This window comes from Spermophilus citellus (genome assembly GCF_964194105.1).
Source record: "Spermophilus citellus genome assembly, chromosome: 11".
Classification (NCBI taxonomy): domain Eukaryota; kingdom Metazoa; phylum Chordata; class Mammalia; order Rodentia; family Sciuridae; genus Spermophilus; species Spermophilus citellus.
The window spans coordinates 71290958-71312666 of record NC_138192.1 but is presented as its reverse complement, the minus strand read 5'-3'; the positions used below and the strand labels follow the sequence as shown (position 1 = coordinate 71312666).

Here is a 21709-nt window from a genome sequence, read left to right as displayed (position 1 = left end):
TGAGTACAGAACATTTTAAAACGTTCACTGTTAAACTCAGTTCAAAAGCCCCTCGCTCTAATATTGTTGACAATGTTTTTTGTGCATGAAGAATTAAGACCCCCCATCTCCTAACCAGTGAAGCTCATAATAGGCTGAGCATGTTAACCTAATGACAAGCCACGTCACCATTAGTGAGTGCACAGTGAGAATAGATAACTCTAATATGGCAGCATTCAAACACAACAATTAAGAGAAACAGTGGGATAGAGTAAGTGAGGGCAAGTAACCTGGGCTTTGGCAGGTCTGCATAAGGAGGACATTTTCTGTTAGGAAAGCTAACTTGCTGTGTATCCATTAGAATCACAATGATAGAAAAGATAACTGATGAACAGAAATAGGACCAGAGATCACAGACAGACAGTCCCAAATCAAGTGAATCCATATGACAGTACCCAAACAGTGGGCAGAGAAACAATTACATTTTATGTCATTATCAAACTTCTCTGTAGTTCCTGCCTTAACCAGGTCAAAATGCAAACTGGGTTGTCTGATCCCTGCAACTAGGGTCTTCAAAGGACCAGAGTGCACACAGTCCCCTTGAACTGGAAGATTCAGCTTGGATTTAGATACCCAAAATACCTTTAACCTTTCTGTATATTTAGCAATACATTTATGTTTAAATTAAAACTGTTTTATTAATCATTAACCATGTTGATCATAGTCAAGAATAGTCTGTCAACTTTTTTAGGTAAGATTATTTAAAACATGCTTAGTCATTTACTTAATGATGGATTAAGTATTGAGATATGGACATCAAAATATGCCCTTTTTTTTCACTTTGTAAAAAAGTAGGGAAAAGGTAAGCAAAAATTTATAACAGGTCAGTCCAAGTTCTAGAACTTATCCATAGAAAAGAACCAAAGTGATGGTAACTGGCTTTTCCATGAATGAAAGGAAAATCAGAATGTGAAAAAGCCATGACATTTAGCAAACTAAATACTCTGCCAGATTATTGTAGTGAGAAACTGCCTAATGCAATTGAGTGCACTTTGAGAGAGTGAAAGAGAAGGGGAAAAAAAATCCAGACAAACAGAATAAAACTTCATAGAACTTCATTGTAAAATTACTCAATATACTATGTGAACTAAACCTTATGTTTTATCACTACTGACTTTAAAAATATTATACTGGTAGGTCATTTCTCTCTGATTTATAGTTTTGTAATCCTCCCAATTAACCATGTCTAAAATATTAAATATTTAAAATACTGCCAAATGCAATGTTTAACTTTAAACAAGAGCATTTAATCAGTTTACATTTTACCTCATTATCAACATAGTTGATTCCTATTAGTCTCTGTAGTTTTGCCTTACAGTTTCTCTCATAATTTTGGTCTATTTTTAGACTGAATATCATCTTGAATTTTAATATCAAATATCAAAAGGCATATTTTGATGTCCATATCCCAATTCTTAATCCATCACTAAGTAAATAACTAAGCATGGTTTAAATAATCTTACCTAAAAAAAAATTGACAGACTATTCTTGATTATGATCAACATGGTTAATGATTAATAAAAGTTTTAATTTAAACATAAATGTATCACTAAATATAAAGAACAATTAAGGGTATTTTAGTATCTAAATCCAGTTTATTTTTAGGCTATTATCTTTATCATTTCACTTTATCTCTAGCATTTTTCTGTTTTCTCTTCAATTTATTCTAGAAATTACAGTATGCATCCTTAACTTATCAAATACTTATGTCCCCGATCAGACAATTCAAGGACCCAAGAACCAACTAACTTAATGTCATTTAGCTTCCCTTTGACTCATATTATTTTTGTTATGTATTTCAGTTCCCTTAACTCAAGTTATTCCATTTCAACATTATTTTATGAGGCCAAATTTCATTTAGATTTATTCGCATATCTGTAACCCTCTTTGCTCTTCATTGCTTGCTTTCTCTCTGGTATAACAGTCCTATAAAGTAGCTATTTAGCATAGGTTCACCAGTGACAAATGGGTGTTTTGTTTTTTGTTTTTATTTTTGTCTAAGATTGATTATATTCCTTTTTTGCTGGTAGTGGTGTTTTTTTGTTTGTTTTTCTTTTTGCTTTAAGAATATTTCTACTAACTAGAAATGCTTAGTTTACTAGAAATTTTCATTCAGAACTCTGAGCATAACATTTCACTGTATCCTGGTTCCACTAATATTCTTGATGTTAAAATATAACAGTTGGATTTTAATATCAAATATCAAAAGGCATATTTTGATGTCCATATCCCAATTCTTAATCCATCATTAAGTAAATAACTAAACATCATTAAATAATCTTACCTAAAAAAAAAAAAACTGAAAGACTATTCTTGACTATGATCAACATGGTTATTAAAATTTGTCTAAGTTTCTTTTTTATTTCTGTTTTTGAAATTTAAGTATGATGTGCCTCAGTATACTTTGCTTTTGCTTTATTATTTTTAAATAAACTATGATTCTATGTACTTGTTAACTCTTTTGAGTTTTTAAAAATAGTTCTGGTCATTTTTCAGGCATTATCCTCTCACACATTATTTCTGCCTCTTCCTTCCTCTCCTTCTGAAACCTGAATTAATATCCTCTCACTGTTTCTTTCCTTATTTTTGGTTTAGATGTTCATGTTACAATCATTGTTGTTCTGTCTGCCCCTCTTCCAGCTCACTAATTCTCTTTGCTATTGTGTCTAATTTGCTGTTAGTCATAGTTTCAATTATTGTATTTTAAATTGGAATTTCAATATGATTCTTTTACAAAACTACTTGTTACTTTTATATATCAAATTTGGGTTTTACCGTCAATAAAATTGCTAAATAAATATTTATTTTTATCATAGTTTATTATAGCTTACATCTGATAATTTCAATATTTTAAGTTTTCATGGGTCTATTTTTTCTTTTTAATTTATTATTTGTAAAAAATTCTAAATGATAAAAACTTTACAAAAGAACAATAGTAGATATAACATTTACATAACCTTTCCTTGTTCCAAATATTGTTAACACTTTCCCCCTTGGCTTTACCATTCTATTTATGGGCATTATATAGTAGGTATTATATTGCAAATAATATATATCTGAAAATTAAGTCAAGGAGAAGTAAGAAGAATATAGAAATTCAGGGTATCTGAATTTATCAGGTAATGATAAAGGAGGTATCATACCTCCTTTATCATTAGATTCTGATGGATATATACCTAAGCCCTTGATCCTAATATGCTTGAATGTACTCTGTGGATTGCCCAGCTTTGCAAACCAATACATTCTTCTAACCTATTTTGAATTAGACTTCTATTTTTTGCCACTTGGATTCTGAACTGATCTAAAAGTTTAAAACTCTGTAGACAAAAAAGTTCTGTGCATAATATATAGCATTTCTCTCCTTTCAATAGTTGCAGGCTAGCAAGCAATAATCAAATGAGGAAGAGAAGAGAAGGCATATAAAATGATAAATAGTAAAATCAGAATTAATTCTATGGAGAAAAGACAGAAATGTTAATCAGCACATTTAATTTTTATGTAGTCAAATCTTTTAACATTTTAATTATTGATAAGTAGCCTTAGGAAAAGTAAAATGCACATACATGATAAATGCATAAAACTGCTTTTAAATGAGTCCACAGCACCTTGGCCTCTGCATTGTCCTTACATAAAGTGTTGTGTCAAAAGTGAGGCATTAGCTAACAAAATAAATAACCTCCACAAGTACTTGAACACAACTGAGAAGTTTTTATCCCCAGCTTCCAAAGCTGCCACATCTCTCCTCAATGTATTTGAATATTCTAACTCATTTCCTAGAGGGAATTCCTTTCCTTTTCTCTGATTATCAATTCTACACTTGGCAGCCAGAGAACACATCATTCCACCTTCCCATTCAGAGCCCTCCAACAGAACAAACACCGAAATCCTTTCCATGGCCTACAAAGGGGCTCATTAGTAGGTTCAGGCTACCCACTAACTTTATCTCCTGCCACTAGTCCTCACTCATTCCATTCTGGGGATACTGGATGGCGTGAGGTGCCTCTAACATGCTAGAATGATCTCTTCTTAGCAACTATTTGTAGAATTCATCCCCAGCTATTCACATGGCTTGGCCCTGTGAGAAGTCCCAGGAGAGTAGGGGCTTTGGTTTTCTCAATGTTATGTCCCCAGATCCTGGAGTAGTACCTGATATCTAAGGCAACAAGCAAATGATAGTTGAGTATTTAATTAATAATTAATTGAATTACAATAATAACTCAAAAATATTGAATTCAAAAGGCAATATTTTGATTTGGTTTTGTTTTTGTTCTTGCTTATGGTGTTAGTCAAATGCTGTACCACTAGGTAACTCCCTAGCCCTTTTTTATTTTATTTTAAAAGAGCATCTCATTAAGTTGCCCAGTCTTGTCACAAACTTGCCATCTTCCTGCCTCAGCCTCTTGAGAAGCTGGGATTTTAGGTGTATGTCACCACACACAACTTATTCTTAAGATAGGCCAAATAAGCAATAAAACAACACTCTACAAGTGAAATACAAACTCAGCAGTACATGTATGTTACTCAGATAAAATCCCATTAAAATATATATATCACAATCAGGTGTGGTGGTGAACGCCTGTAATCCCAGTGCTCAGGAGGCTGAGGCAGGAGGATTATGAGCTCAAAGCTAGCCTCAGCAAAACTGAGGCACTAAGCAACTCAGCAAGACACACACACACACACACACACACACACACACATATAAAATAAACAATATTACCTTGCTAAAAGAAAATAATATGCTTTTGATATCTACTCAGAAAATCTTTCATATATTCTTCTATACTGCCTTTGTAGTAGGTACATATTTCTTATTAAAATTACTAATGTGTTGTATGCATGCAGTATCCAAATATTTGTTTTAATATTTATTAATTTAGTTGAGTTGTGACCTTTGCCTATTTTGGATATCATTTGCTGAAAAATAACACTGAATAAAAAAGGAGGAGCATTTTGAAATTTTGAAGGCCTATTTAAAAATAAAAATGTGTCATATTACTAGCTTTACTAAATACGTATTTTCCTAATTAAAAATTTTCAAAATAATCCATGTAGTAAATTTTCTACAAATTATTTTTATCATTTTACCCTTAAATGTTACTGAAATGGGTTCTTGGATAATAACATAATTTCACAGATATAAGAACGTAGATGCTAAGTATTCTGTAACTAATTAGATGTCCAAAATTACCAAACACCCTCAATAATTACTAAGAGTGAGATCAATGTAGCTATGGAACTCCATTAAGACATATAATTGTATGATGATCTAGGCAATAATGTCCCTAAAGGTTACAGCAGAGGGAAAAAGAAGTTTAGTACCACAAAAGCAAAACGAATTAACTAAATTGCATGTGTTCTCTGATGATAGTTCTGGTAACATACACTGATTCTACCACATAGAGAAAATTGTGTTCATGAATATAAAATAATACCAAAGAAGTGGTATGTAATTTTAAGGTTCATAAACTCTTTTTATCTTTTCTATATTCATATACTATTTCTTCATCCTCAGAAATTCTTAACTCTTGCTAATTTTTTTGAATTTTGCAGTACATTAATTTAGCTTAGAATGAGCAGTCAATCTATAAAAAGGAACTGGAAGAAAGCAAAGCAAATGTAGGGAAAGAAAAATTGAAGCAATAATGATTAATGCCAAATCTAACCTTTCTGCTCTGCAGCATCGAATGTCAAATTTAGACCAAGTAACTTTTAATAGTCTCTGCTATGATTTTCTTTAATCATAAGCTATGAGAAGTCAATTTCTTGAAATAAATCATTAATATGTTAGTTTAAAAAAAGTACTCATAATTGAGATTTATGCTGCCTTGTTAAGCCAGATATTACTGGCTAAATTAGTTTTGTAACTGGTAAAGTTGAAGATAAAAATATGACAAGGAATACAATTTTAAAATAACTAGGAACAAGTTTCCAGTATAAGCCTCCAGTTCAAATGAGTTAATCACTGAGTTTCTGAATATTGGAATTTTGGCTTTAGATATTTTTGGTTATTTTTCAGTATTTCATACAGATGGAAAAGCTCAACCATCATAATTATAATTAAGAGGGAAAAACTACCATCATAAAATGAGCCCCTCCCCCACCAAAATCTATTACAAGAAATGTACCCAACTCCTCACCTCTCTTTTCTTCAAAAAAGCTTTGGTTTATACCCAAATCTCTCAATTTCATTTTTAATCTGATTACATGGAAGGAATCTCTTTGAAAAGTTTTGTCAAATTTGACTTTAAAATATCAGTTACTTTATTTCATAATTTTCAATTGTAATGTGAATTAACAGAATAGCATAGTATATGATGAAGATGAACATAGAAGATAAGAATAACACAGAAAGAAATTATAGCCAATGCCTGAGGGATATGAGATCTCCTTAATTATTTGATTGTTATTGGTCTGTGCTTTATAGTGATAGACTTGATATACATGTATCTATTCATACACATATGTGATCATGAGGAGTGTGTGTTTATATTTGAAACATCTCCTTTATCAGATTTGTTTAGCAGAGTGGAAAAGAATGAAATCAATCACTCTATTCCAAAAGCAAACAAATGAGAGGAGTATACTTTTTGACTGAGGTTTGAGTATTGGATTTTTAGAAATGTTATGTAACCTATTTCTTGTTCTCCATTTCAATATCTATAAAATGGAGCTACTAATAGTATTCGCCTCTAAATCTGTTGCTATATATTGGTAACACCTGTAAAATAGCAATTCTATATCTAATACATGACACTCTGACACTCTAAAAATTACTGTTACTGTTATCATTATTATTCTCAATAAAAGCTTACAAAATAGGAATTGTCTTCCTGTTTATTAAAATGACATCTTAACTTCTTTTCAATTCTTTTGTAGTGCTAGGGATTAAAGCTAGGGCCTTGCACATGCTGGGCAAATTCTCAACCACTGAGCCACATCCTCATCCTTTATCAAACTTTGTTATATTATCCCTACTCCTTATAATGAACTGAACACTGAACTATAAATGGAATTTTAAATGAATATGTTTCTATAACTTATAAAGCTGTTAAAAGTCTTTTTTCTGTAGGGAAGTAAGGTACTAGGGATTGAACCCAGGGGTGCTGAGTCATATCCCAGCCCTTTTTATTTTTTATTTTGAGAAAGGGTCCTACTAAGTTGTTCAGGGTCTCACTCAATTGCTGAGGATGGTCTCGAAGCTGCAATCCTCCTGCCTGGGAGTATAGGCATGCAGCATGACATCAGACTTGTTAAAAATATTTTTAATGAAGATAGACTCACAACTATTTTAACTATCAACTAGTGTTGGTGCAGAATTTGGAACAGAAAAGAATGAAATTTTTGAGTTTGAACAGGAAAACAGGAGGGGGAGATGATCTTGGCAGTGATGTCCCTGGAGGACACAGCAGAGAGAGGGAGAAGTTTAGCACCCCATAAGCAAAATGGATTCTCTAAATTGAATGTGTTCTCTGATGTCAGTCCTGGTAAACCATGAACAAGGCTATGGCAAAAGCAAGTACTTGGAGCACAACCCCCACCTCCCACTCTCTGTCTTCCACCATGACTTCAAAATGAGCCCATCTACTTGTTAGTGCCCTGACTTGGAAAATAACATCTTTATTATGAGAATTTCAAAATTAATTCATTTGACAGGAAAGATAAGTACATAACACTGTAAAATATAGTGCTTCAAATAAGAAATGACACTCTTATTCTCATTGTATTCTCTTGGAAATTAACTGTGAACTTAATACTTTGAAGATAATGTGATAATCAACTGGAAAAGATAACAAGATAGACTATGCTATAAAATGCATTTCAATAAAAAGAGATAATGCCACCACATTCATTTCCCAGAATAAGTAGGGAAAGATACATATTTCTCACTGTTTCTTCCTATTTTACTATAAGTTAACAAATTAACTCATGTGAAAAAGGAAATTTTTCTCACTATATTTTAATTACTTGCTTTTCTTTTTTTCTTTATTAAGATATACTATGGAAGAGGAGACCCTCTGGTGGAGATGCATAGGTCCCTACCCTTGATTCTTATGTTCTTGCTGGAGAGGATTCCATGCAAAGACATAGACTTAGTAATTTAGTAAAGAATAACAAAGTTCATTAGATGGGACAGGAAAAGGGAAAAAAGGGACACTCTCAAAGAAGAAAGTGGGTTCTGTCAGAGAGAAGGTTGGCCTGCTCTTCCTGCCCTCCAGCTTTATTGGGGGTCCCAGAGAACTTTTCAGAGTCCCCCGCAGGTCCATCTCTTGACTTTTGACTGACAGTAGGATTACTCCAATTTCAAAGTTCCCATGCTCATGGTTAAGGTCCAGGGAAACTCTAGGTCACTTTGGCCCATGCTCATGGGTTCTAATAGGAACTGGTTCTAACAGATTTTATGGTTAAGGGAATTATTTTTATCAACCTGAGTTCTGGATTCTGGTCTGGGTAAGGTCACAAAAATCGCCCCCTTCAGGGTAATTTGTATTCTTATAAGGCCTGTGGTTCTGCAGATAACAACTTGTTTGCTGAGGAATGTAACTTATTTTATTGACTTAAGCCAGGCAGGACTGCACGCGAATTGCTTTTTTAAAGGAAGCATGTGGGGGATCAGCACAGTGGGCCTAGTTTATAGAATTATTCCCTTAAACCAATGTCCCCACAACTAAAGTCTGTCTGTCCTCTGTTATTACTACTATCACAGGTAATCTTATCTACTATGTATTTATTCTATAGGCTGGGTACATTATTATGCATGTTATTTTTCTATCTTATTAACATTTCCTGAGCTAAAATTAATGTAATATGTAGAATTAAATAATTAGAAGATAGTCCAATTGGGTAATTGGATGAACCTTTTTTTTTTTTAATTGTTCACAGTTGCCTTTTTTCCGCAAAGAATTTTTCTGAGAATACCACTTCCTAGAGAATATCTCTTTAAAAAGTTAAAAACAAAAACATGAGATTCTGTTATTGAAGAAACGATAGCTCAGCATGAAAGAGCTTGGTACACAAGGGAAGACTGTTAGAGTTATTTGAGAAGTGGGTAGGAAGCAAATTCAAGACTTGGAAATATTTGATTTTGTTCTCAAGAGAACAGATATCATGAGGATTGTGATTAACAGGAAATTCATGATTAGGATGTCCTTTGATATACACAAAAAGGTGAGAGAGCACTTTTGAAAAACATAGTTATGTTGCAAATTCTGGGATGAACTTGGCTGTATAAAAAATTTAAAAAAGAAAAGATAAAAAACCTCACACCATTAAATAGTGGCAAAGAAATTGGAGCCACCAAGAGCTAAGATCAATATTCAGTGCAAAAATATTAAAGACAAAATGGAAAAATCAAGGTGTGGGTTTATTTTCCTTTTTAAAATTTGAAAAGTCATAAAATATTCTAGAAACAGTAACTAGACAGATAAGGAAGGAATAATCTGTTTTCCTACCATTTCAGAGAACATTTATAATCACAGCTTTTATATGTATGTTTTACCTAGTTATAGTAGGACTTGCATATTTTTGTACCACATTTTGTACAAGAAACATTATAGCTTATGTATTTTATCGTATTTTAATCCTCATATTTACTTGCAATAGTTGTATATTATCCTCAAATGTACTGCATAAGTATATTGTTGGCCATTTGTGTTACTTCTGATATTTTATTGTACATAATATATCCATCAACATCTTCAAACATATGACCTTTTCTACATTTTGTACTATTTCTTTAGGATAGATTCCCAGAAGTAATACTAATAGATCAGAGAGTATGAATATTTTTATAGGTTTTCTTTCTCTATATGCTGCCAAATTGCTTTCCAAAAGGACTATGCCAATTTTAATTGCAATGAACAGTGTCTGAAAGCACCAGATTCTCATACCCTTGCCAACATGGGACATGATTATTTTTAATATCATCATTTTTAGTAGGTGAATAACTAGTGCTCATATCTTTCATATTATTAATCCGGTCTAGTAAGTCATAGGAACAGAAAGGAGAATATCCAAAATTTAAAAAACAATTTAACAAATGCTCTCTACTTAAGTGGCTATCTTTGTGGTCAAAATGGTTAAATAAATGCTGGGAAATCACCAGATGATTTTATTTCACAATAAATTACATATACAGAAGGAATGTTGATAGATAAGTGCTATGTTGGGCAGAGGTTTCTAGGGAAAGGCCATGAAACCAGGTTTTTGGTCCTATTCACACTAATAATCATGCATCAAAAGTTAACAAAGGCAAGATAATCAAATATGAAAATGAACAACTATACATTTCCATGTAAACAAGCACATATACATCTTAAATGAGTGATTCCTTTTCTAGGTCCAACAGATTTTCATACAAGATTAGTCATCACAGCATTTGAATTTGTTCTTCTAAGAGAGAAGACTATATTTAGCAAATATTGGAAAAAATACAACTGTTCATTAGAAAAGGACCACCTAATAAATAAATTTTGGTATTTTAACAAATGGTATATAATGGAATTGTAAAAGTAAATTAGTAAGCTCATTATGTATAAACTTGGACATTTCTCCTAGGTTGTTGAGTTTTAACAGCAAGAAGCAAAGCATGTCTATATGTTGCTATCTGTATAAAAATTTGGGATGAGGGTGAAAACAGTATTTCGTAAGATAAAAGACCCTCTCTGGAAAGATATTATAATGCTTGATTTCACGTGTCAACTTTTGACTGAGCTAAAGGATGCCCAGATAGCTGATAAAATATTATTACTCAGTGTGCCTTTAAGATGTCTCTGTAAAAGATTAGAATTTGAATTGTACACTGAGTAAAGATAACCGTTACCAATGTCATTAGCCTTATCCAACTTTTGGAGGACAAGAACAAAAAACAAAGATGTAGAAAGGGTGAATTTGTTCTCCACTTAAATCAGACTCAGAACTGGACTTATGCCACTGAGTCTGAGACCTTCAATTCAAGTCTGGATTATATCATTGGTTTTCCTGGTTCTCCAGCTTGCAGATGGAAGAGCATCAGCCTCCATATTCATGTGAACCAGTTCTCAAAATAAATATCTATACGTATACCCATCTTTTATACATAGCTCTTACTTATGTAGATTTTGGTACTAAGAGTGGATCTAGAGGAACAAAATTTTAAGGATGAGTTATTTAGATTGGTTCTTCGATTTCTGGAATTGATTCTATAATTCGATTAGATTTAAAAATGTTAATGACTCTATTTCAAGAAGGAAAGAGAGTACTGATGTTCATGGCATGAAATCCAATAGAGATAATAACAAATATTTGTACTGGATAATTCTAATTAACCACTTATAGGAAATAAGGAGTAAATGACTCTGTATATGATACTTCCAAACAATTCTTAGAAAACTAAGAAATATAATGGTGTTGGTTGGTTGCTCTTAATGTTTCAGGGAAAATTAGTGAAAGAAAAAGATGAGCTCCTAGATTTGAATTCCCAGATCAAACACCATGTAAAAGACCTAAAAACTTTTAGGTATGCCCTAAAGTAGAGCCTTATTTTCTGTGGTTGCAGAACTGAAATTGCTGAAAAATAAAACACAGAACCTCATCCTGGGATTGGCTGAGTTACAACACAATTTAAATTTCCAAACTTGCCTGATGTCTACTGATAAAATGAAGGTATTAATTGGGAAAAGAATGGGAAGTTGTAATTTGGGATGAGGAAGTTAGGAAGACCCTGATGAAACTGGAAATACTGAGTTCCTAAAGTCTGAGTGTTCTTCTTTCCCAGTGGAAGCAGCCTCTCCATTCCCAGTGGTATTTTCTTTTTCATCTCCATCCAAGGGGATTAACTCTGCATTGCCTGAGAGAGTAGTGGCCTCTGCACATATATACAGGAGAATATATACATATATAGAAAGATGTCTATATATATGTATATCTGCATATGTCTCAAAGAGAAGAGATTCATTATAGGCTTGGCTCATGCATTTATTAGGGGATGAAAAGCCCCATGATCTGCAACTTGCAATCTAGAAAATGACAAAAAATAAAAATTTAAAAAGCCAACTGTATAACTCACTGAAACTCTAAAAGCTCCAAGAATTGTAGGAGAGAGGACAATGTTTTAAGTCCTGAGTTCCAAAGCCTCAAATCTAGCAGAGCCTATGTCCAAGGGCAAGAGAAAATGGATTGTCTCAGCTCAAGCAAAGAGTAAATTTCCCTTCCCCTACATTTTTGTTCTGTTCAAGCTCTCAATGTATCAAGTGAGGCCCACTCACATTGGTGAGGGTGGTCTTCTTTACACAGTCTATCAATTCAAGTGTTAATCTCTTCTGGAGACACCCTCACAGCAATATTTTATGAATTCTATAGGCATCCCTTAGCCCAGTCAGATTGACACATAAAATTAATCACCACAAATACCAAGAAACTATAAGAATGGTTGCCTATTTGAGGGGATGATACTGGCATATGGTACAGAGATAAAGAAAAAATAATTTTTGCTGTGTATTTTAGGTACCATGTATATATTACTTTTTTTAAAAATAAAATGTATCAATTTAACAAAGGAAAACATTAACAACACAATTTGCTCTAGGGTCTGTATACATTAAAATGAACTAGGTATCAGATTGCACATTCACACCTACAGGAAGACAATGGCTATAACAATGAACCAATGATCAAACAATATTCCTTTTTGTGTTCTAGTCATTTACAATAATTTCATTATTTATTCAACAATAGTTCATGAGATCATCAAAATCAAAATTATCCTGTGCAGAGTTCAGTCAATCTACATAAGTAAATTGTTGCTCAAAAATACATTACAAGAGGATTATGAAATACAGCTAAAGATATAGTAAAAAATGTTGAGTATTAATTACATGGTAACACAGACAACTGGCCCATATAAATCTGACTTGAATGTATTTGCTTAAGAACAAATTTTAATTTAGGTACTATTATTAACTGTATTCCCTTGATAATAGTAAATATTACATATGTTGACTTTTCTATGGGCATTTAGGTTGTAACTGAACTCAAATGAGCAGCATAAAATATACAAGAACAACACATTTATGCTCTTCAGATAATTCCACTCATCCCTATATGCAGAACCCTTTGGTGTTCTTTAGAAGTTATAATTTATGATCTATAAGTATGAACTGAAAGTAAAAACCATTCAAAATTTTAACTTATATTCAAAATCTTAATCTATATTTTGAACTATAATTAAAATATGGTTTTCAGTTTTATTATAATCTAATTTAATGGAATCTTTATCTATATTTAATAAATAACAAAGCTAATAGTTTATGTTCTTAAGATATAATACCTGTTGGGCTCAGTGGCTAGGAATGATGAGGCAGAAGGATAGTGAGTTCAAAGCCAGCCTTAGTAACTTAGGGAGCCCCTAAGAAACTCAATTAGACCCTGTCTCTGAAGAAAATATTAAAAAGGGCTGGTGATGTGGCTTAGTGACTAAGCCCCTCTGGGTTCAATCCCTGATACCAAAAATAAGACATAATATCTCATACTGACTTAAATAAAGCTTCAGATAGTGAAATTATCAGGGTAACTGATAAAACATGTATAATTATTTTTATTATTTTGCAAGACTTGCTATTTCAAAAAAAGACTTCTTTTTTGAGTTCCAAAATGCAAATACATTTTAAGTTAATTTGAGATAGACTTGAAAAGCAAAAATCAAAATTACTCCAGAAAAAGTATCCAACTAGGAAACCAGTCAAATTTCACTTGACATATAGTGATTTCATGTGGAATAAAAGAATTACTATTAGTTCTTTTTTTTCTTAAATTAAATTTATTAGCCCAATGTTTTACTTCCAACATGGCTGTCTGGAAGCCCCAACCCACTATTATTTCTGCAATTATTCTTTTGTTTGTTTTAGTGTAGATTTTTATATGGCTATTAAGGTAATGTTGTTCCTAGCAAAAGCATTTATATACTTAGCTCAGTGGTAGATCACCTCAAACACATGAGGCCCTGGGCTCAGTCCCAGTTCTGAAAAATAAAACGACATTTATGTACATATTCAGTACTTTTATTTTGTAAAGTTCTCCACATATTGACATTTATTGTAAATGTCCCTGACGAAAGTTTTGAGTTTTAATATGTTGGCTTACTATGACACAAAATTAGAAGAGTATGTCAGGCAGCATTGAAATAATTTTAACATTTAAAATAAAAAGTTTATACGTGTGTGTGTATGTGTGTGAAAAAAAAAAAAAAAATATATATATATATATATATATATATATATAGAGAGAGAGAGAGAGAGAGAGAGAGAGAAAGAGAAGGAACCAAAAAAGACAACAAAGAAGGACTATTTTTAGCTGACTTCAAGCAATTTTAGGATTGGCCTATTTTGTATTTTAGTCAGCAACTTTTGAAACTAAGGATTGTCTTTCTTTTTTTTTTTTTTGATAAAGGAAATTAGGCCAAAATAATGACTAAATTTTATCTATGCCATCTATTGTTTGTTAATTGTTGCTTATTTTAAATATAGCACCTTACCTGTCTGTAGTTAAGTAGCTGTCTGTGTTCACTCAGAAAAATGACATATTACTTATATTCAATTCATCTAACTCCTCAAAAATTGGAAATGAAGCAATCAGTGATGCTACCAGCATTTTATAGACATGAACCTAAAGTAATGATGTGCTGTGATGCTTAATCTCCAGTCTATTGGCATAGATACATACAGAATTGAGGAAGCTTACTATTAGTTCATACTCCCTATTCATGAAGCCATGGCAATTTATATACATTTAACATGATGTTTTCATATATAGTAGCATCTATATTTATAACTAACTATATACAAAAAAAAAAAAACCTGCCTCTGGAAACTCTCCTTGACTGAGTGCTTGGACCCTGGAAAAATTTTCTAGAAGTTTTGTTCAGTGAGTAACTCCATATAGCCCTGATGTCATCTACATGTGTTATAAAAGCACTTCATAGCTAAAGAATAAACAAAATGCTAATTACTCAAAACCAAGTGCAGTACATTTTTAAGCCATCTCTTCAGTTAAAAATTTACATTTCATGACAATGATTTGCCTCTTCATATCTATGTAGGAGGTGTATTCTGATGGAATGTAGCAATAGTTTTCCATTGAGTATCAAAAGAAAAGTTCTAGTTCTTTTAAATCTTTTCATGATCTATATAGGTTTTTCCTCTCTGCTCTGATGATTCTTGCTCAGTGTGTATGTGTGTGTGAAGTTTGTGCTGTTTTATAAAATGAACCTAGAACAATAACTTTTAAGCCTTTCTTAATCATATTTCCTTATTCTAGAGCACTCAAGAACTATAAAAGCTTGCAAATTGAGAATTTCTGGAGTCCCTGTAGCTCATCTATTATTCTCTTTGAATTAATTCTGTATACCTTAGGAAATAGAAAATTCTGGTTTAAAGATTTTAATCTATAAACTACATTCTATAGAATATATAGATATATCTCTATGAATTATATGTGTCTATACACTATAGACATAAGAAATGTTTTACTTGCAAAGTTACCCCAGCCATATAAATCTTAAGACAGCATCTCTAAATGCATCCTCATTTATCTTTCTTTTGTTGTTTTTCTTCCAACCTAATACTAATACAGTGCAACACTATGTCAAATATTAAAAGAGTACATGCACAAATGGGTAGATGCAATCCTTTCTCCTTACACAACTATTTTACAAAATATAGATCAGTGTAATGAGTAAGTGGTAGCAGGTAAATGTATGTACTTAGCAGTTACAAACAGTGTTTTTAGACCTTGCTCCATGTTCAACTGACTTTAGGCAACTGATTTAACTTCCTGGAGTAGTGTTTTTCCTTACACATAGAGGAAGTTGGGCCAATGACCTGATTCTTCCCAGTTCAGAACATCTGATTCCTGCTTAGCTCTTATCAATTTCATAATAAACCAGGGTTGTCCTTGTATGTTTTTGCTTAATTTAGTTGCTTTTCAAAACATTTTTTTTTTCCTAAAATTTTGCACTGGAGACAGAAAAGAAAAAAAAATCAAGATTTAAAAAAAGAATTTAAGAATTTAAGTGAGTGATTTATATATTCTTAACTCTAAAGAAATAAATTATTTAGATGACAGTGTCAGAAGGACTTCTTCATTTCTTAAGCCTATACCAGATCACAACAATCTCAAGTCCTTTCTTGGATGATGGAAATTCATTCAGAAATGAGTCAGCATTGTGTGCCCTGTACATTAGCACATATACTTAGCAGTTATAAACACTGGTTTTAGACCTTGCTCCATCTTCAACTGTGCTAATCCTAGACATTAGAATGTTCAAAATGGTTGATATTAATTTATTACATAGTAGAGCTTTTTGTTGGTATAATTTCAACTTTCCTGTAATATGAAAGTATCATTCACAAATTAGTTGTTGAAAATCAATACTAGGTTCCCATTCTTCATATGAGGCTGAGTAATATTTTTTTCTTCTTTTCCTTCTTCTTTTTCTCCTTATCTTTCTTCTTCTTGTGTTTATTTTTTGTTTTGTTTTGCTGTTGTTGTTGTTTAGTGGGAATTGAACCACCAAACTAAGTGCCTAGTCCTTTTTTATTTTTTTGAGACAGATTCTCTCTAACTTGCTGAGGATCTTGCTAAATTGCTGAGGCTATCCTTGAACTTGTGATCCTCCTGTCTCAGCCTCTGGAGTTGCTGGGATTACGGGCATGCATGACTGCACCCCAGTAAAAATTCTTTTGATATGCAAGCTAAAGACCCTAAAGAAAATAAAGAAATAGAAGCAAAATAAAATTGAAACCATAATTGCAAAATTTTTATACATGGAAGAATAGAACCTAAGTAAAATTTTGCTAAGTTTTATTCATATTTGGACTGTCTGAATAACCATATTGATCTGTTTGCTTTTGATTTTGTTTTGTTTTGTTTTTGTGGTAGTTGGCATCTAACCCAATACCTCCTACCCCTGAAATACATCTCTGTTCCCTCTAATTAATATTTAACTAAAGACTAACTTAGTTGGAAAATTTGTGAATGTTATAGTATTTCTTATTAGAATATCAGATGGTAAATAACTTTCTGATGTATAAACTTTACAAAACTCTGACCTCAAGCACTAGGGGTTTTGATCAGCTTTTATAGAGGAACATTCATGAATGTGACACTTTCAATGTGGAATAAGAAATATTTATCAACTGAGTTATGCTTTTGAATTCATCCTTATCAATACTGACTCATCCATCCTTTGGATGAGGTTACATAATTGTGACCTTGGATAGTCATTAATAAATGCCTTTTAATATGTTGTTAACTTGAGAGAGATATGTTAAAGGATAAACACTTTCACCCTAGTTTCTCCAAAAAAACATTTTGATTTGATATTGAAGATATTTTAAAGGGCAGTTACATTTTCATTTCATTGCTTAATCATTTTGGAATCCCTCTTTTTGCCTCATATCTCATGCAGTGTTTTCATGGTTCTCCTTAGAACTTTAGGAGCAACATGCTTTGGATTACCATTGTGATTACTTTCAGTGCTTACATTAATTTGAGCATATTTGTGTAGCTATATATGGATGGGTACACATTAGCTGGACAAAAAATGAGATGGAAAGAGATTGAGCCATGGGATAGAGGGTTTAGAAATAAATAGATTGATAGGAGATAAATATTCTATATTAGTTATAATTCCATTTTATTATTTATTTTACCAAAAGTAGAACATAAATCTCATAAGGGCAGGGTTCTTTGTCAGAGATTTATTCTGTGATATATAATAAGCAACTAGACCAGTGGCCTACACAGAATAGAAACACAGTACAAATTATTATATTTTAATTGAATAAGCCAGTATCATAATTAAGTAATAAATGATTACTAAGGACAATGAAATATTCCCCTATTATGGACACTTAACATTCAGAGTGGGATTGGAAATTGATTTCAAATGCACAAGTAGTTACTTTCTGGCTACATTCTGTGTGTGTGTGAGAGAGAGAGAGACAGGTAGGCAGGCAGAGAAAAGCAGATATTCAGAATGAATTTCTCATTTAATACTGGGTAAGGACTGTAATTCCCTTAAAATCATTCTTTTTAGAAAAAGAATGACTTCACCATGAATAAAAACAAATTGCTGTAAAATAAAAACAAAACTCATCATCATATCTATTCATGTACAAACTCTGATTTGACAAGTAAATTCTATTTCAAAAGACAATGTTATCTATTGCATTGCTTTTCATATGAAGTATGATCTTTTTAGAAAAGTTGACCAGTAAGTACTGAAATTAAAATTTGGTATAGGTCAAAAAGCGAATTTAGTGGCCTAGAGCCTTGACAAGTTGACATTTACTTGAGTTACTAAAATCCATCCAGGATATATGGCACTCTAAATTCATGGGCTGCCCTACAGCAAAACAAATCAAAATTGAAGAGCATTAGTAGAACCAGCAGAACTTGAATTGCTTGTATAAACTAAGTGACTAGCACTATGCATTACCACCTATAAACCTATATCCCACCCTGACCCTCACATCCTGCATTATTTCTGCTTACACTTAGATATACCTCCTGTTTTTATCCCAATACTTATGCCAATTGACACATTTATCTACACTTCATTATATACATGAAAAATATACTTAATTATCTGCAAAAATTATTTCTAAGAATAAAAGTTGCCTTAAAAAAAGATCACCTTAAAATGAGTACAAAGACTCATTCCCTTTTAGGACTTGTGGTTTATCCCAATACATAATGTAGTAGATTTATAAGGTGTTACCTGATATCAAAATGAAAAGCACTTCTTTAGCCAATTTGTTAAAATTTTCTTTAAAAGCTCCATTTTTAGTGTTGGCGGTTATTGGTAACTTAGTTTTGACTTAAGCCTTTTTAAAAAATTATTTATTAATAATGTATAGCACATTTTAATCTTATTTCCCCCATTAAAAACCCATAAGGGGATAGTTTTTGCCAGCCCTTCGGACTGCATAAATGAAACACAAAACCAAAATCAACAGCTTAATGTGCTTAATAACCTTAACAATGTCCTAAACAACGTTTCAATAACTAAAATTTTACTACAATAACAATATCATGTGAAAGAAGATCAATCTTATATGGAAACCTAACAACCTCTATACTTTAATTATATCAGAAACCCAGACTTTTTAGCCAGATATGATAAATGCTAAGAATGCAATGCGTTTAACTAAAATCATACTACACATTACATTTACAGCTCATCAATTATCAATTAAGTGATTAAAAAACACTCAACAGTTTTCAGACACCAAACAAACATTACTGCTAGTTGACTATAAGTTATTTATCTGCTTTAGAATAACTTGGTTACTAAATTGGGAAAAACAGAATCTTTCCAATTAAACCAACAAACAAAACCATCGAAAAAGCCTGACATTTTGGACAGCTCCCTTCTGATTTTCTACAGTATTTCTATTAGGTGTCTTACTTTCATTTTCTCTTGTTTTCCCAAATCAAAAATGAGCCTAACCAAAGTGGTTCCTGTGGTTTAAGTTTGGGTGTTTTTGTTGTGTCGTGATTTGTTTTGTTTCCTGGACAAATGATTGCTACAGTGAAAGAAATTAAGAGGCGATATAGGTAAAGTACTGTTCCCAGTTCAAGATCTGGCCAATTTTCGTTTTACCAGAACTGACAGGCAGTGAGCTGCCCTCTCCACCTCCATTCCTTCCTGCAACCCCATTGCCTTTGTGAAGGACCTAAGATTCTTCCCATCTGAGCCAGGAAGGGGACGGCTTCTTAGTATCAAGATATCGCAAGAAGTTTTCCTAGCAGAGATCCTACGGAGACAATAGGACCACATAGAAAATCATCGCCAAGACCAAGTTTGTATGTCCTGAACCGGGATCCAGAAACCACTGCACTTAGCCACGGAGATCTGGACTTAGCCTGACAGCAAGATTCGTTAGCAGCAGCGCATAAACGTTGCCTTCTGCGGAAGGGGTTGCAGCGTCAGTGAAATTCCCAGTGGCTTTATAAGATAAAATAATGTGATACGAAATAAAAACAAAATATCTCTGGAGGAAGCTGGGTACATAAACCGGGTTACCGTTAGTGGTTAACGTGCTCTAAGTCTGGTTGCGGGTTTGAACTTTCTTGGAGGGTGGAGCTGCCCACCTGACATCTGACTGCTGCCAGAGAACTCCGGGCTGGTCTCAATCCGGGAGGGCACGCGGGTTAAGGCGGGCTGAGGGGGGGGGGGCAGTGGGTCCACCTGGACACCTGGTCATCGCGTACCAAAGCCCCACTCCGCCTCTGAGTTGTCCGGTCGCGGACACTTACGCCCTAAGGCGCCACCGGGCGGGAGGAGCCTCTGCTAGTCCCTCAGTGCTGGATTCTTTCCACTCTTAAATCTGCGCTCCTGAAAGTGCAGTGAGCATCCAAGGAGAGGCTTCAGACACCTAAAACTCTTCACTCCCCAGGTCTAGACTGCTCCCCCCCAATTTTTCTTTCCTCCTTTTCTTCAGCGAGACGAACCAACCATTACTTTCCCTTTCTCCTCCCAAGTCCCCAGCGCAAAGTGGGACTTTGGGGAGCCTCGGTGAACGCGCCTCTTCTCTGGCGCGCTAGATCCACAGCTCATTTTCATTAAGGCAATAAAGTTCAATTTGCCCGGATCTTTACGATCCACGGAAGACTGTTCTGTGGGCTTTGTGAATTCTTTCTCCCACTGAGCCAAGAGCATCCTATTCACTCCATCCCAACCTGGATCCTTGAAGGACATCGGTCCATGCCGAGGGGACCCACCTCTCTCCCTACAAAGTGCCCCGAACCGCGTGTGTGCGCGCGCATACACATATACACATACATACACTCACACACACAATGCCAGCCACGCGCTGTCAAAGTCTGTCAACGCGGAAGGGAGAACACACAAGCTGAAGCCACACGGGCACCGGCATCAGCCTCGCCTAACGTCGGGACTCGCTGTCCGGGTCCCAAACACCTTTCTCTGATGCCCCGGTCACTGCGAGTCTCCTAACCCTCAAAGATCACAGAAGCGGTCCTGGGGGCCGCACCTTACCCGCCCGGCGCGTGGTCTCTGGCCGCTGGACTGGCCCACGGGCCACAGGGACGCTGCAGCCAGGGTCCCGAAGATGCTGCTGCTCCGCTGCCTTTGCCCGGATCCCCGGCGCCAGCATCACTTCTCCGCCGCCTCCGCCTCCTCGTGCTCAGCTCTCTCGGCCGCCCCTCCCCGGCGGCCTCCTGCTAGACCGGCGGCTACGGCGGCGCGGCGGGGTGGGCAGCAGCGGAGGCGGCGGCGGAGGAGCCCGCGCGAGCTCGCTCAGCTGCACCAGTCGTGCAGCCGCGGCGGCAGCCGGAGCACCCGAGCCCGGCTGCGCTTCCCCGGCGATGGCTCTGGCCTCGGCGACTGACAACGCCCGGCAGCCAATCGCTGCCTAGCCCTGCGCGGCTGGGGGAAACCAATCAGAGCGGAAGGCCCAAGGTTTTCCTCCGCCTTTGCTCAGCAGGCTTGTTTCCGGGAGAGGCGGCGTTGTGCTGTTGGGGTTTGGGATGGGGGAGGAGCGGGAGAGGGGCGTCGTGAGGGGTTCTTGGCTCTGGAGCCTTAGGTGCGGTGAGAAAGCCCTGTCCGCCGAGCTGGGCCTGGGGCGCTCTCTGACAGCTAGCAGCGCGCGTCCTGGCAGGAAAGGGC

General features: G+C 34.7%; 1 protein-coding gene across 7 annotated transcripts in view; it reads right to left on the bottom strand.

The window, feature by feature from the left end:
• Nucleotides 1-21406, bottom strand: part of B3GALT1 (beta-1,3-galactosyltransferase 1) — a 582447-nt gene extending 561041 nt beyond the window's left edge. For all 7 annotated transcript variants that reach the window (XM_081261274.1, XM_081261268.1, XM_081261272.1 and 4 more), the window contains exon 1: nucleotides 21080-21406. The gene's annotated coding sequence lies outside the window, so the exon portion shown is untranslated. The remainder of the gene's footprint in view (nucleotides 1-21079) is intronic.
• Between the last annotated feature and the right edge of the window lie 303 nt (nucleotides 21407-21709).